Source organism: Protopterus annectens, chromosome 8.part1, assembly GCF_019279795.1.
Source record: "Protopterus annectens isolate FY-2018-M chromosome 8.part1, PAN1.0, whole genome shotgun sequence".
Taxonomy (NCBI): Eukaryota; Metazoa; Chordata; order Ceratodontiformes; family Protopteridae; genus Protopterus; species Protopterus annectens.
Window position 1 is genome coordinate 191,912,408 of NC_056742.1, and position 14,894 is coordinate 191,927,301.

Below are 14,894 nucleotides of genomic sequence, written 5' to 3' on the forward strand. Positions count from 1 at the left end.
AAAGAGTGTCAGATAGAGTGATGCTTATGAAGCTGGAAATTGATGGTGTAATGATGAATGTTGTTAGTGCATATGCTCCACAAGTTGGGTGTGCGATGGATGAGAAAGAACATTTTGGAGTGAGTTGGATGAAGTGGTGATGACTGTACCCAAGGGTGAGGAACTGGTGATTGGAGCAGATTTCAATGGGCATGTTGGTGAAGAGAACAGAGGGGACGAGGAAGTAATGGGTAGGTATGGTGTTAAGCAAAGGAATGCAGAAGGTCAGATGGTAGTGGATTTTGCGAAAAGGATGGACATGGCTGTGATGAATACGTATTTTAACAAGAGTGACATACAAGAGTGGAGGAAGATGCACACAGGTGGATTATATCTTATGTAGAAGGGCCAATCTGAAGGAGACTGGAGACTGTAAAGTGGTGGCAGGGGAAAGTGTAGTTAGGCAGCATAGGATGGTGGTTTGTAGGATGACATTGGTGATCAAGAAGAGGAGCATGAGTGTGAGGGTAGCACCAAGGATCAAATAGTGGAAACTGAAAAATGGTAATTGTGAGGTGATGTTCAGGAAAGAGTTAAAACAGGCTCTGGGTGGTACTGAAGAGTTACCAAATAGCTGGGTAACTACAACAGAGCTAGTAAGAGAGATGACTAGAAGGGTGCTTGGTGTGACATCTGGAAAGAGGAAGGAGGGCAAGGAGACCTGGTGGTGGAATGAAGAAGTACAGGAGAGTATATAGAGAAAGAGGTTGGCGAAGAAGAAGTAGGATTGTCAAAGAGATGAAGAAAGTAGACAAGAGTATAAGGAGATGAGGTGCATGGCAAAGAGAGAGGTGGCAAAGGCTAAGGATAAGGCATATGAAGAGTTGTATAAAAGGTTGGACACTAAGGAGGGAGAAAAGGACCTGTACCGATTGGCTAGACAGAGGGACTGAGCTAGTAAAGATGTGCAGCAGGTAAGGGTGATAAACGATAATGAGAGAAACGTACTCACAAGCAAGGAGAGTGTGTTGAGCAGATGGAAAGAGTACTTTGAGGGGTTGATGAATGAAGAGAATGAGAGGAAGAGAAGGTTGGATGATGTGCGGATAGTGAATCATGAAGTGCAGTGGATTAGCAGGGAGGAAGTAAGGATAGCTATGAAGAGGATGAAGAACAGAAAGGCTGTTTGTCCAGATGACAGACCTGTGGAAGCATGGAGGTGGTTAGGTGAAATGGCAGTGGAGTTTTTAACTAGATTGTTTAATGAAATCTTGGAAAGTGAGAGGATGCCTGAGGAATGGAGAAAAAGTGTTTTGGTACCAATTTTTAAGAATAAGGGTGATGTGGAGAGCTGTAGTAACTACAGATGGATTAAACTGATCAGTCACAGCATGAAGTTATGGGAAAGAGTAGTGGAAGCTAGGTTAAGAAGGGAGGTGATGATTAGTGATTAGCAGTATGGTTTCATGCCAGGAAAGAGCACTACAGATGCGATGTTTGCTTTGAGAATGTTGATGGAGAAGTACAGAGAAGGTTAGAAGGAGTTGCATTGTGTCTTTGTGGATTTAGAGAAAGCATATGACAGGGTGCCTAGAGAGGAGTTGTCGTATTGTATGAGGAATTCAGGAGTGTCAGAGAAGTATGCAAGAGTGGTACAAGATATGTACGAGGGTAATGTGACAGCGGTGAGGTCTGCGCTGGGAGTGACGGATGCGTTTAAGGTGGAGGTGGGATTACATCAAGGATCAGCTCTGAGCCCTTTCTTATTTGCAATGGTGATGGACAGGTTGACAGACGAGATCAGACAGGAGTCCCCGTGGACTATGATGTTTCCAGATGACATTGTGATCTGTAGTTAGAGTAGGGAACAGGTGGAGTAGACCCTGGAGAGGTGGAGATATGCTCTAGAGAGAAGAGGAATGAAGGTCAGCAGGACTAAGACAGAATACATGTGTGTGAATGAGAGGAAGGATAAAGGAATGGTGAGGATGCAGGGAGTAGAGGTGACGGAGGTGAATGAGTTTTAGTACTTGGGATCAACAGTTCAGAGTAATGGTGAGTGTGGAAGAGAGGTGAAGAAGAGAGTACAGGCAGGATGGAGTGGGTGGAGAAGAGTGTCAGGAGTAATTTGTGACAGATGAGTACCAGTAAGAGTGAAAGGGAAGGTCTACAAGAGGGTAGTGAGACCAGCTATGTTATACGGGTTGGAGACAGTGGCATTGACAAAAAGGCAGGAGTCAGAGCTTGACGTGGCAGAGTTGAAGATGTTAAGATTTGCACTGGGTGTGACGAGGTTGGACAGGATTAGGAATAAGTATATTAGAGGGTCAGCCCAGGTTGGAAGGTTTGGAGACAAAGCCAGAGAGGCAAGATTACGTTGGTTTGGACATGTGCTGAGGAGGGATGCAGAGTATATTGGGAAAAAGATGCTAAGGAAGAAGCTGCCAGGTAACAGGAAAAGAGGAAGGCCTAAGATAAGTTTTATGGATGTGGAGAAAGAGGATATGCAGGTGGTTGGTGTGAATGAGCAAGATGCAGAGGACAGGAGGAAATGGAAACAGTTGATCTGCTGTGGCGACCCCTAACGGGAGCAGCTGAAAGAAGAAGAAGAAGACTGTTATATAATTCTGGGCAAAGGCAGGATTCTTCTCAGGGCTAGGGTCATACCTGCCTGGGCCACATGATCCGAGAGCTCTTCCATGTCTCTTTTCATGTAGTCCAGAGAGGTACGTCTCAAGTCATTCACTCCAACATGGACAATGACAGAGTCGTATTTCTACTTGTTGTGGACTGACCTGAGCACATGCATTATGTGGCGGATCCTGGCACCCAACAGGCAGCTGACTGTAATTTTCTCCTTGTTCAGCCTGGTGAGTGGGACATCAGTATCCCTGACTATAGAGTCACCTATGACTAAAATGTTGGGTACATTGTCTTGCCTTAGGGGCTGTTATTGGGTGGCACACTGGTGTTGTGAGCTATGTGTCACTTTGGTTGTGACTGGTGTTTGTTTGCGTTTCAACTTCGGAAGTCCTTGTTGCTTGGGCAGGTTAATGTTAAGGGCATCCTCATATGTAGGTTTAGTGTTGCTATGTGTGGGTGTTGATGGTGTTGGCTTTGAAGGGCTATGTGTTGCTTGAGATGTAGTGCAGGTGTTAACCTTTTCCTCTTGACTGTCTAGCACAATCTTGGCTGGATAGAGCTTTCCTTCCAGTTTGGCTATGTAAGTGCATCTCTTGCAGGTTGTAATGTTAAGTGGGTGGTAAGAGGAGAGGGTTGTCTGTGTACATGAGGCAGTTGCTGTATTGCCCCAGTATGCCTAGATTCACCAGGTGGACAGGAGAAAATCACCAGAAGCTGACCCTTGGACATGCCTGTTTATGTGCTTTTTTTGTAAAGTACAAGAGCTGTTTTCCCTTACCTTTGCAAGGTACTTTGCAATTATAGGCTGTTCAGTACCTACGATTAATTTCTCCTTACTGACAAGGAGAGTTGAGTGCTTGTATTAGTTTCAGGCTTCCTAGTGCTTTCCAACAGGTTCTACAACAAGTGTTAGTCATAGGGGTTCAGATTTTAGTGCTACTACTGGGAAAGCAGCTGGTTCTAAGATAAAACTGGAAGAGCAGACTTTCTGGCACCTGGAATAGTTTAACCGTAGCCCTGCGGTTTTGCACGATGTAAAAAATGCACAAACACATGCGTTTTTAAGCCAGAAGGTTGAAAAGGATACAAATCAGGCCAAAAAGGCTCATAAAATTACAATTTCAGAGCTGGAAACGACTCCTCTAGTGTTAGATAGGCAGTACAATGCTCACCACTCCCACTGGTAAGCAGTAGGACTTCCCTCTAACACAGCAAGGTCTGGATAGCTCTGAACACAGAAAATAAAGTCCTGAGACAAGCAAAGACTGGGATCTGGACTATACTGGCTAGGAAGGTGGGAAACAAGAATTTTTTTTTTGTTTAAAACAGGCTAAACAATACCATAATACAGTAAATAAACACAGAAAAGTCTAACGCACTTGAGTGTGTAGTCCTAAACAGTAAATGCAATTAAAACTCTACAAAATTAGCAATTTAAAACTTTTTAAATGAAGCAAGGCAAGTGTGGATTTAAGAGGCAGTAATACAGTAAAATAAGTAGCTAGTCTACAGACACATAGAAGCAGCTAAAACACAATTAAACAATTCAGATGCAGTGCAACCTAGAGCACTTGAGTTATAGCAATATTAAGGCAAATACATTTTTAATAATGCACTAAAATATACTCTATATTTCCAAAATGTCTGAGAAGCACAGTCAGAACACAAGGAGATACAGGCATGTTTTTTTTTTTCTTTTTTTCTTTTTTTTTTTTTTTTTTAAGAAAGGGAGAAAGGAGGAACAGAAGGCCTTTTCAGATGTTCTCTCTGTATTAGGTGAACTTAGTTGAACTTATAGTAGATGACATCAGCAGACCATGTAGAAGACAACATTTTGGGAGACCTGCACAAGCTCAAAGCTTCATATCTACAAAGGAGACTATAAGCTTAATGGCTGTACAGTATTTAGAAGTCTAGCTGTGTGAAAACACAAGTACCCTTATTGAGCACAGTTGTGTTGGCACAGTGATTTTGTGAGCAACGCCAAGTGGCCTTGTCCATGAGGGTGCTATATATATAATAATTAGCATTGATAAACGAGACAATGAGCCATTGTACGCTTTAAGGTTCAGTCTGTGACTTTGTCACCAAATATTTGTGTGTGGCAGCTTCTTCCGTAATATGTTACCATAAGATGGGGACTCTATATTAGGGCATCTAGTTACCAGTCATATGCAAACTTGGTAAATGACAAGGCATCTAGCATTCCCTATGCTTCAGGGTCCTGCACAGATTTTTGTGGTATTCTAACGGTTACTGGCTTCTACTGGAGGTGCAGTCCACAACTTTGAGAGTAGTTGTTATATCAGTGAGTCAATTGCCTATCCTTGTACTACTGTATGGCTTAAGTCTTACATGGCAGATCTTAAATATGACACATGAATGGCAGACAGAGTCAAAGGTCTTGGATAAGTCATCATATGTGGTATGTCTTGTGATCCCTCATCTAGGTCTGTGGGGGCAGTATCCAAGAAGTCCACAAGGTTCAATAAACAAGATGTGCCCTTGAAAAAAACAAAATGGATAGATTCACATGTGTTGAAGGTCACCTATGTCCCTGTGCATATGGTCCATACTGATTCCCTCCCTAGTCTTGCAGATATGTGTTTTTAGGCAAATTTGTCAATAGTTGTAGTTCTGCATGCTAGCAGATTGATGTGCATTGCATTTTGTACTGTGGTTGATATATATATATATATATATATATATATATATATATATATATATATATATATATATATATATATATATAGATATGGATTCACTTTATAATCCTGAAATCTCAGAATTTCGAGACCATAAAGCCGAAAGCTCTAAATACCGAAATCCTAAAAGAACAAATTTTGAAATCGTGAATCATACACTAATAAGACACCACACACATAAACAAACACACATTTCCCACCACAAACAAACACACAAACCTACACTGCATACAATCAGGGGGGCAAGCCCCCTGCACCCCCCCCACTTAAATATACTAACTCCAGGGTCGCACCATACAAACACATGAAAACACCACCACACACCTACATTCCCCTTGCACACACACCTCACAGTCACAACACACACTGACACACACTAAAGCCCCTAACCAGCACCCTTAAACAAATATACTTACCTGAACTTCCATTCAAACACTGCAACACCAGAAGTGCTACTTCAACATCTCTGAATGTCGGGATTTTGAAATTCACGCTTTTGGGGTTTCGGTATTTAGAACTTTCAGCTTTATGATCTCAGGATTCTGAAATTCAGTATTTCAGAATTTTGAGATTATAAAGTATTCCTCTATATATATATATATATATATATATATATATATATATATATATATACATATATACGCACACACACACACATATATATATATATATATATATATATATATATATATATATATATATATATATATATATGTGTGTGTGTGTGTGTGTGTGTGTGTGTGTGGTAAAAGTACTGAGATACCAGGGCTGCAGTCCTTGGGGGGTGGTGGCAACAGATGGATGTATTGTAAATATTTGACATATTGTTAGATAGGGCCTTCAGTTTGTAATGTTTGCACATGTAATTTCATGTCATGCACGGGAAATGGACAGTAGACCACAGTAATAGAGCATAATATAAACATTTCATAGTGCCTTGAGCAGCAAGTTTGTATAACAGTTAGCAAAGTGCATATGCATGCGAGATACCAATGTTTGTGCATAGGTGAACAGTGTGTAAACATGATCCACATTACTAAAGCCTGACAGTATTGATGAAATGCACCTGCTGCTTATCTGACTCTGTGGCAGCACGTGTTAATGCATTGATACATTCTTTTTTGGCCCACAGGGTACTGGGTTTTAATACAGGCACATCTAGTACTTTAAAATACTTTTCATTAAAGAGTGATAATGCTATGACATGAATTGTTTATATGAGATGTGTTGCTGCATGTTGCTGCCGCTCACCATTGCTGAGCATCGGTGCCCAATGCATTGGTGCTCGATTCACACCTCCTCATGAACATGGAGCCCAGATAGTGAAGGTCTCTATTGCTTTTTCTGCTACTTGCATATGTTGTGTGTGAGTCTATGTTTGACCAGATTAAAAGTGTTAAAATGGGGTAGATAGAAAAGTAGTGAAATGGGGGAGTAAGCTGGGGGAAGCACAATGTCTGACAGTTAGTAGTGAGTCCCTGAAATACACCTGCTACTTAACTGACTCTGTGGCAACATGTACTAAAGCAGTGATACATTCCTTTTTGGGGGCAGATGGTACTGGGCTCAAAAACAGCTGTATGTAATTACCGGTGTTGCGGGTTGGTGCACAATGCACACCATCAAACAGTAATGCATTAAGGAAAAGAAATAGGGAAGATAGGACAATGGTGAAATGGGGAGCAAGCTGGGGGAAGAATAAAGGGAAAGTAGAGCAGGAATGTGCTGGAGGGAGGTAGGACAGAACCTTAGCTATCCAGTTCCTTAAAAGTGTAACAACAAGAGGGGTGACCACAAAACAATCATGTTGCATAGCAAATTGGACCAAATCAGGTGTGTCAAAAAGTGTGCAAAATGGATAGTTATTTATGGGACAATTTTTCTTTTTTTTTTTTGTGGGAAGAATGTTGGGGAAGAGACATAGGAATGTCTGGGTGAGGTAAGTGGGATAGGTGAGGAAGCAATTGCAGACAGACAAGACACTGACAGGAGGAGGAGATGCAGACATCAGGCACTCCAGCAAGTGGTGGAATGAGGAAACAGTGATGACAGCCCAGTGGGTGAGAAATCAATTCTCACTGTCACCCAACTTGATGACTATGTATCCGTGATGTCCTCACCCTCACCCCAATCATGATGTCCCCCAACCTTTTGTGTCCATCACCATCCCTGTCTATAATAGTGCTGCGAACAACCCTAAGCATATTCCCTGGCAATTCAGTGCAGATGATAAAATCACCACCTCCACCACTTTTCCTGGAGAATGCCAATGGACCATCCTCCGGGCGGGACTATCTGAGGCGGTAGATAGTGCAGGAGCATAATAAGATGGTGCTGCCAGCTTGGCTTCCAGATTTGTTAGACAATGGTGCTAAAGCCAGTGGAGGGTTGGGTCAGGACAAGTGGATCCTGTGGAGCAGGTTAACCCCTCTGTGCTGTGGAGCATTTAGTGATGTGATACTCATGGATAACCACCAAAATCACCACCTCCACCACTTCTCCTGGAGAATACCAATGGACCATCCTCCGGGCGGGACTATCTGAGGCGGTAGATAGTGCAGGAGCATAATAAGATGGTGCTGCCAGCTTGGCTTCCAGATTTGTTAGACAATGGTGCTAAAGCCAGTGGAGGGTTGGGTCAGGACAAGTGGATCCTGTGGAGCAGGTTAACCCTTCTGTGCTCTGGAGCATTTAGTGGTGTGATACTCATGGATAACATGGACACAATTTGAGAAAGCATTATAAAAATAGAATAAAAAAGTAAAATAAAATAATAACAAAATAAAAAAGGTTAAGGGTTGGGGTGAGAAAAAAAGAGATAACATTAGTACCTTCATATGTGATATACTGTGCATTAATACAATTCATTGACTCTGTTATGTTAACTTTTACTTTTAAGACAACCAACTAGTAACATATACTTTTTACTTTTAAGATGACTACCTCCTAACAGATGCACTCTGCACTACATATCACAGCAACTACTCCTTGACATGTGCATACAGTGCACATATGCCTGTCCCATTTATACAGATTACAGTTTACAGCAGGCCATGGGTGTCACTAGTATAGAGCTTTTACATTAAACCTTTAAACTACACATAATTGAAGAATTAAGAGTATTGCATAGTTGGGAAGTGTGATCTTCGAACCCACAACCTCTGACTAAAGTCTAATATTGTACTCTTGGTTTGAGCTACAGACTAATACACACAGACTTACTTTAACAGTCACGATATGTGTCCTCAATGTGATATTGTAATATTGTACTCTTGGTTTGTGCTATAGACTAATGCATGCATACTTGTTTTTACAGTTGAGATATTCATGCTCAGTTTGATGTAACTCTATAAAGTACCAAAAAAAGCTATCTTTAACTTTTAATGCTAGAGTAATACTACTATTCTGCAGCATATACACTGCATGCTTCTCTCATCCTCCCCAATCTAGCCCCAGGGGTTCATGCATTGATGTCATGGTCCCTGGCGGCTGTGGAAAGAAAACAGAGCAGAACAGAATACCACTATGAATACCAGTCTTGCCTATATTCTGCTTTTGAGTCTTACAAGTACTCTCTGTAGTTCATACTTACACATGAGTGGGATGTCTGCAGTCCTAAATTCCCCAATCAAATGGTCAAGGGTATCTCTCTTCTTCCTCTGGAGGTCATTGTAGTGATGCCTACATTGTTCACCAGTGCAGAGGATACCAGTGGCTCTGGTTACAGCTGGAGCTAAACTATCCAAAGCTTTAACTTATTCTGGGTGCCAGATTAGCCCCCTACAAAAGGCTTGCACTGTGGTTCTTCACTAGGAGTCCAATAAAAATTTTGGACACCCCATTTATGTGCCCCAAGCCTGACACCTTCCCCACAAATGCCTGCCATGTCTGCCATTGATCTAGAACAATGGAGAATGATGCTTTTCTACTAATTCCAAACATCTCTTTTATTGAGAGCATGCATACTGTTTGAAAATGTTGCACTCTGCTTGCCACCATTCAAACACAGTGCTTGGCAGTGTGTATCTCTGAACACTGCATTTTTGTGATGCTAGGCAGAGTGCAACAGTAGCAAACAAAGCTAATTAAAGGTTATTGGGTATACAGGCAGTTGTGTATGTGTGTTAGACAAATGTGAATGCCATGGCAGTCCAGATAGCAGAATTATATTTACAGGAATGTAGCACATAATATGCCCACAGTCATACATTTGAGAATAAATGTGATGATACTTAGATAAATGAATACATAATTGACATAATACTAGTGCCTCAGCCCTCATTCATGTAATTATCATCTACACCATGAGTGACTATAATGGGAAGTGGAACAGCAGTAAATGTGTATGAAATATGTGGTATTTGAACCAGGGACCATCTGTATGGCAGTCCTACACTTACACCTGTTGCCACAAGAAGGTTGAAAAACACTTGTCTATATTGCAATGCGTTGCTATAAACTGCAATTCCACAACACCTTGTAGTAGAACCCAGGAACATCTGTACTCTAGCCCTACACTTACACCTGCTGCCACAGAAATAGCTACTTGATTTCATTATTTTACTAATCATTCTTAATGTCTCACTGTTAGCTGCCATGCATCACTTAGTGAGTTTTTGCGATGCATAATAATGCACCCAGTTTCTCTCTAGGTCCTATCTGGCCAGTTGTCCAGTTTACACTAAGCAGTGCATTGCACAAACAGTGCACCCCCCCAAAAAAAAGAAAGAAAGAAAAAAGGGAGAGATACATGAAATGAGGAAAAACAATCTATGACTTAAACACTAGAAAATGTTAGTACACATGAGATATTTCTACATAGATCTGGATTAGAACTCTCCCTCCAATGCACCTGCAGAACACAGGATGGGTGTCTTATACCTCTATCCAACACAAACAGCTTTGCAGCAAAGAATTTAAATCAGTATGCACACAACCAACTTCAACAGCATCTACACTGATACCAAACCATGCAAGTGCTATTTGTACATTTTAGTTTTGGATATAGTACACCTAGTGATCACACAACCTGCCATGATTATTGCTTGCAAATATACAGCTCTGTCTTAGATTTTTGTTGGGCATTCTTCATTTTATCTGACCAGTAATCTGAGACATGCAGTGTGTAAGCCATTCTTCATCATTGGCCTTAAAATGTGTTAGGATATTAAGTGGAAATAATATCATATGCAGTTGCCAACAAATGACAGGCAGGTTGGACATTAAGGAACACAACCTGTGACTTGTCTGCTGCTTACCTGCATTTCCAACCTTACATCCAACCTTACATCCAACACTTTGTAGATCTAACCTGACCCAGTGGAAGTAAAGCAGCCTGCAGTGTTTTTGTGTTTTCCTTCTTCCAGCCACTAATCATTCACATGTGCAAGCCATTAAAACAAACAGTGATGGAGTTCCTGCATTTTATTTATATTTCCTACATGGATCCAAGTTTTTGTGATTCAGCAATTCTAATAAGTTCACACTCATGTATTGACTACTTTTTAATGATCATAAATAATTTAAATGTATTTATTTTTACCTAAACATATTATGACATATCACTTGTATTTTATATGTACGTCTCACCTCTACTGGTACATTTCCTTAACAAATGGAGGGCTCTTCTTTACTGCAGTCCCAAAAAATATATTGCAGACAAAAATGTGATATAAAGGAATTTGACCAGGACGGAGTATATACATATTTTGAAATAGATGAAGGATCATCAGTAAAACATGAATTAAATGAGAATAAATCTCAATAAGGAATATTTCAGAAGAATAAAACTAATATTTAAAACTGCCATGACACCTAGGAATACAGTCCAAGCTATAAATCAAATTGATATTTCTGTTTTACTTACAGTTTTGAGGTGAATGACTAACCCCAAAAAGTACTGGATTAATTGAGCTTGGAAACAAGATCCAGAATCCTGAGACTGCATTCATATCTGCTGATCTCATCAGATCCAAATATAGTGAATGTTTTAAAACATGAGTAGAACACATCTTTGTTTAGTTTAGCAAAAGCATTTCAGTATCAAATGGGAATGGAAATTGAAACAGAAGCAGACACAAGTCAGACAGCAGCTGAATGTACCCAAAAAAAAAAAAAAAGAATAAATTGAAAAAGATTAGAAGATAAGGAAAAAAAATCAAAAATCCACAAATATAGTGGCAAGTACAGAGATTTCCAGGGATAACCTTGCGATGATTTACAAAGTGCACTGAAAATATGGAAGGAGCTGATAAATGCAGGTTCTATAAAAAAGAACAGAAAGCAGTTGTGCAAATTGTTGCTGGTGTGATACACTCAAGACAGAGGACTGGTATACTGAAAGGCACAATAATATGACAAGACTGTTGCAAAAGGGATTGTGCAAACACTACAACACATATATAGTTGAGAAGCATTGAAAACATAGACCACAAAACATTATAGAGAATGATGAAGTTTTTATTGCATGGGATCACACTTTTACCAGCAGTTCAGTACAAGACATCTGTGGAAATCACGTGGATAGTAGTAGTCCAAAAAAAAGCATTGATCATTAAAATTGCTACACCTATTGATTATAATGTTTTACATGCAGAGAGGCATAAACTCCTAAAATGTCAAGATCTGTAAGCAGAAATGAGAGCAATATGGAAGAAAGATATCCAGACAGTTCCAAAAGAGCACTCTTGGCTAACATCAATGAATGAAACAGTACTAATTTCATGAACTCTGATTGTACCCTGAATTATGTATCTGGCCCATTCTCATCATTGTATTACAAACCCAAAACACTTTGAGAAATTTTAAAAGAGAGATACCATGTATTCTTAGAAACAATAGTGTTTTGCTCTTTAGAGTGTCTTTCCTTTTTGTTCTTCTGTCCACTACCACATTTTCCTTTGTTTTACTTATACAGTAGTTTATTTGCTTGTGACAGAAGTTGACTGTTTTGCATTTTATATAGCCAGATATGCTTATACTAGCCTTTAACTGTTCAGCTTATTACACTTTCAAAAAATCACATTCGCATTCTCAGGCAAAGTTATCTGTTATTACTAAAAGCATGTAGTTGACAATATGTGAAGCAGTTATTAGTTCTTATTTATATTGTAACACAAAAGAATAATCATATGCTACAGTGGGAACGGATTTCTTTGAGTTTTATTGCATCCGCAGCTACTATAGATGATTGCATTATACTTTAATTTGCAGATCAAACAGAGTCAAATGTTACTGATCATCTGCTCGATACTTTTAAGGTACTATGCTTTAATGTTCTATGGCTTTTATTTCTGAACTAGATTTAAATCATCCTTATGTGAAGAAACACTTCCAACGTGATAGCCAGCATTCACTTTGAAAAGCATGTGCCATTAGTGTACAAAATTGTAAATGCAGTATCTAGATGTTCCTGAAATAAAGAGTATAGTTTTCTAGTTAAGTCATACTTATATTTTGTAGATAAAAATGTACTGATATGTGTAGTCAGTCCTTTTGTCTTCTGCATGTTCTTTTAAGAGTGACAGAGTTTAGTGTGTTATTATTAATTTTTTTATGATAGCAGTTTCACACTTACTTTCTTTAGCAGAAGACAGACAGACAAATCACTTATAAAATAGGCATAAGGTTATATGTTTTAAAAGGGACACACAATGTCAAAAATCAGATTTGGAAGACATCCAAATTAAAACACATAAAAAATAAAGCTAAAAATATTACCTGGTTCACAAAGAAGGGAAAGAAACTCAATTTAAATCAATTAACAAGTATGTATAATAATAAAAAAAGTAGGAGTTCCAAGAAAGAAATGCAGATTACTCAGCAGCAAACTGGATATAACACAGCATCTTTTAACAACAAAATAAAGGTCAGTATTCATAGTCATTTACACAAATACATTTAGGCTATCTGTGATGTCTGTGCAGCTGAGCTGCAACTCACAGAGGTCATTTGTGCAAATGCATAATAACCTCATGCTGCCTACTGCATTCTGCATAGCATGCTCAAGCACCTGAGACCCATGCTGCCACTGCAGCTTTCAGCTTCAGTCCCACTGTGATTAATGATGATCAGCTGGCAGCAGTACGAAGTGACCAATATGTGGCAGGCTCATGCATGACATATGGCTGCCCAGGTAAAGAAGCAGGGTCTAGTTCAGAACTATGGACAAAAACTTTGGATTAGTGTTTCCTTTCTTGTAAAAAAACACACAGAGTATAATTTATGCATGAAGTGACATCTGTGGGCTATGCTGTGTCATGCATTGTTTGGTGTAACTGTTTATCTGACATTCTCTCTCATCTTAAAATGAGTTTTATTCTTTTTTTTTATTTTACAAAAGTTACTGATATTGTTGTGTGTTAAAGTCAAGCTTGATAGCTCACTGACTCCTGTTCAGTGATATCATAAGGCATCATATAAATAATAATCACATTTTCCCTTGTTGTGATGGACAAATTGTCCTTAAAATTCCAATATTTCATAAGTTATCGTATTGCAATTGAATGAAAAAGTATTATACTGTTTTTTTTTTTTTTAATACTATGCAATTTCTTTTCAGATTCTATTTGCTACTGATCTGCACATCAGAGTATTTTTGTGTTGTCATGCACAATAACTACTGGCTTTAAAAATGTAAAAACATGATCATTTGTGAATTGGTGAGGGTGAAGTGACAGCAATGTAAGCTTATATGAATGAAGACTCATTTTAATTGATAATTCTGTCATTATATTTCTCCTCAAAATCGTGTATTGGTACTTTTACATATAGGTAACTGCCACCTGTAACAGTGGTGATGCATATAGCACTGGTGTTAATGATTGCAATGATATGCTATACACATTTTTTTCTACCTTTCCTTGATGATTTATGTAGTATGTCATTCTGTGCTGATGTATAGGTTTCTCTATTTAATAATTAATTTTCACTTGTTTAATGTAATCATTCCTTGTCAGCATTAATTTCTCTATAGATATATATTTACTGTTTTTAAACCAACCTTCATCAACCATTGATTGTTGCTGCTACAGTAGACATTGGAAACACCCGGTGTCCACAGCACCACTGATTATTCCTGTGCCACCATCTTCTGTGTCATTGTCATCTCCATGGATGGATAGAAAATATTTGCCTTCTGGTATTAACTGAATAAATGTTACCCCCACATCCCTCCCCCATAGTGGTATGGCAAACTTCATTCTGTCTGTCCTTGTTTCTAGCACATCCTACCATATTATTTGCCATCTTATTGCACCATGCTAATGCTTGGTTAATGCCATCCACTGCAGAAATGTTGAGAAGCACTTGCTTTCAGGCTTTGGATGTCTTGGCTTGTTTGGGCCTCCATTACTAAATAGAAGTTTCCCTTATGTCCTGAGGGCTGCCATGAGAATAGAATTTTCCTCATGGCTAAAGGTATCCCTTCTCTAGTGTGATCCTTTATTTTTAATTATTACTGCATCTTAAAAAAGGTGCCATTGTTACACAGCAACAAGTTTTTTTATATAATCTACTTTTAAAATACAAAACACTGGACAAGTGTGACTGCCACACTCATTAAATATG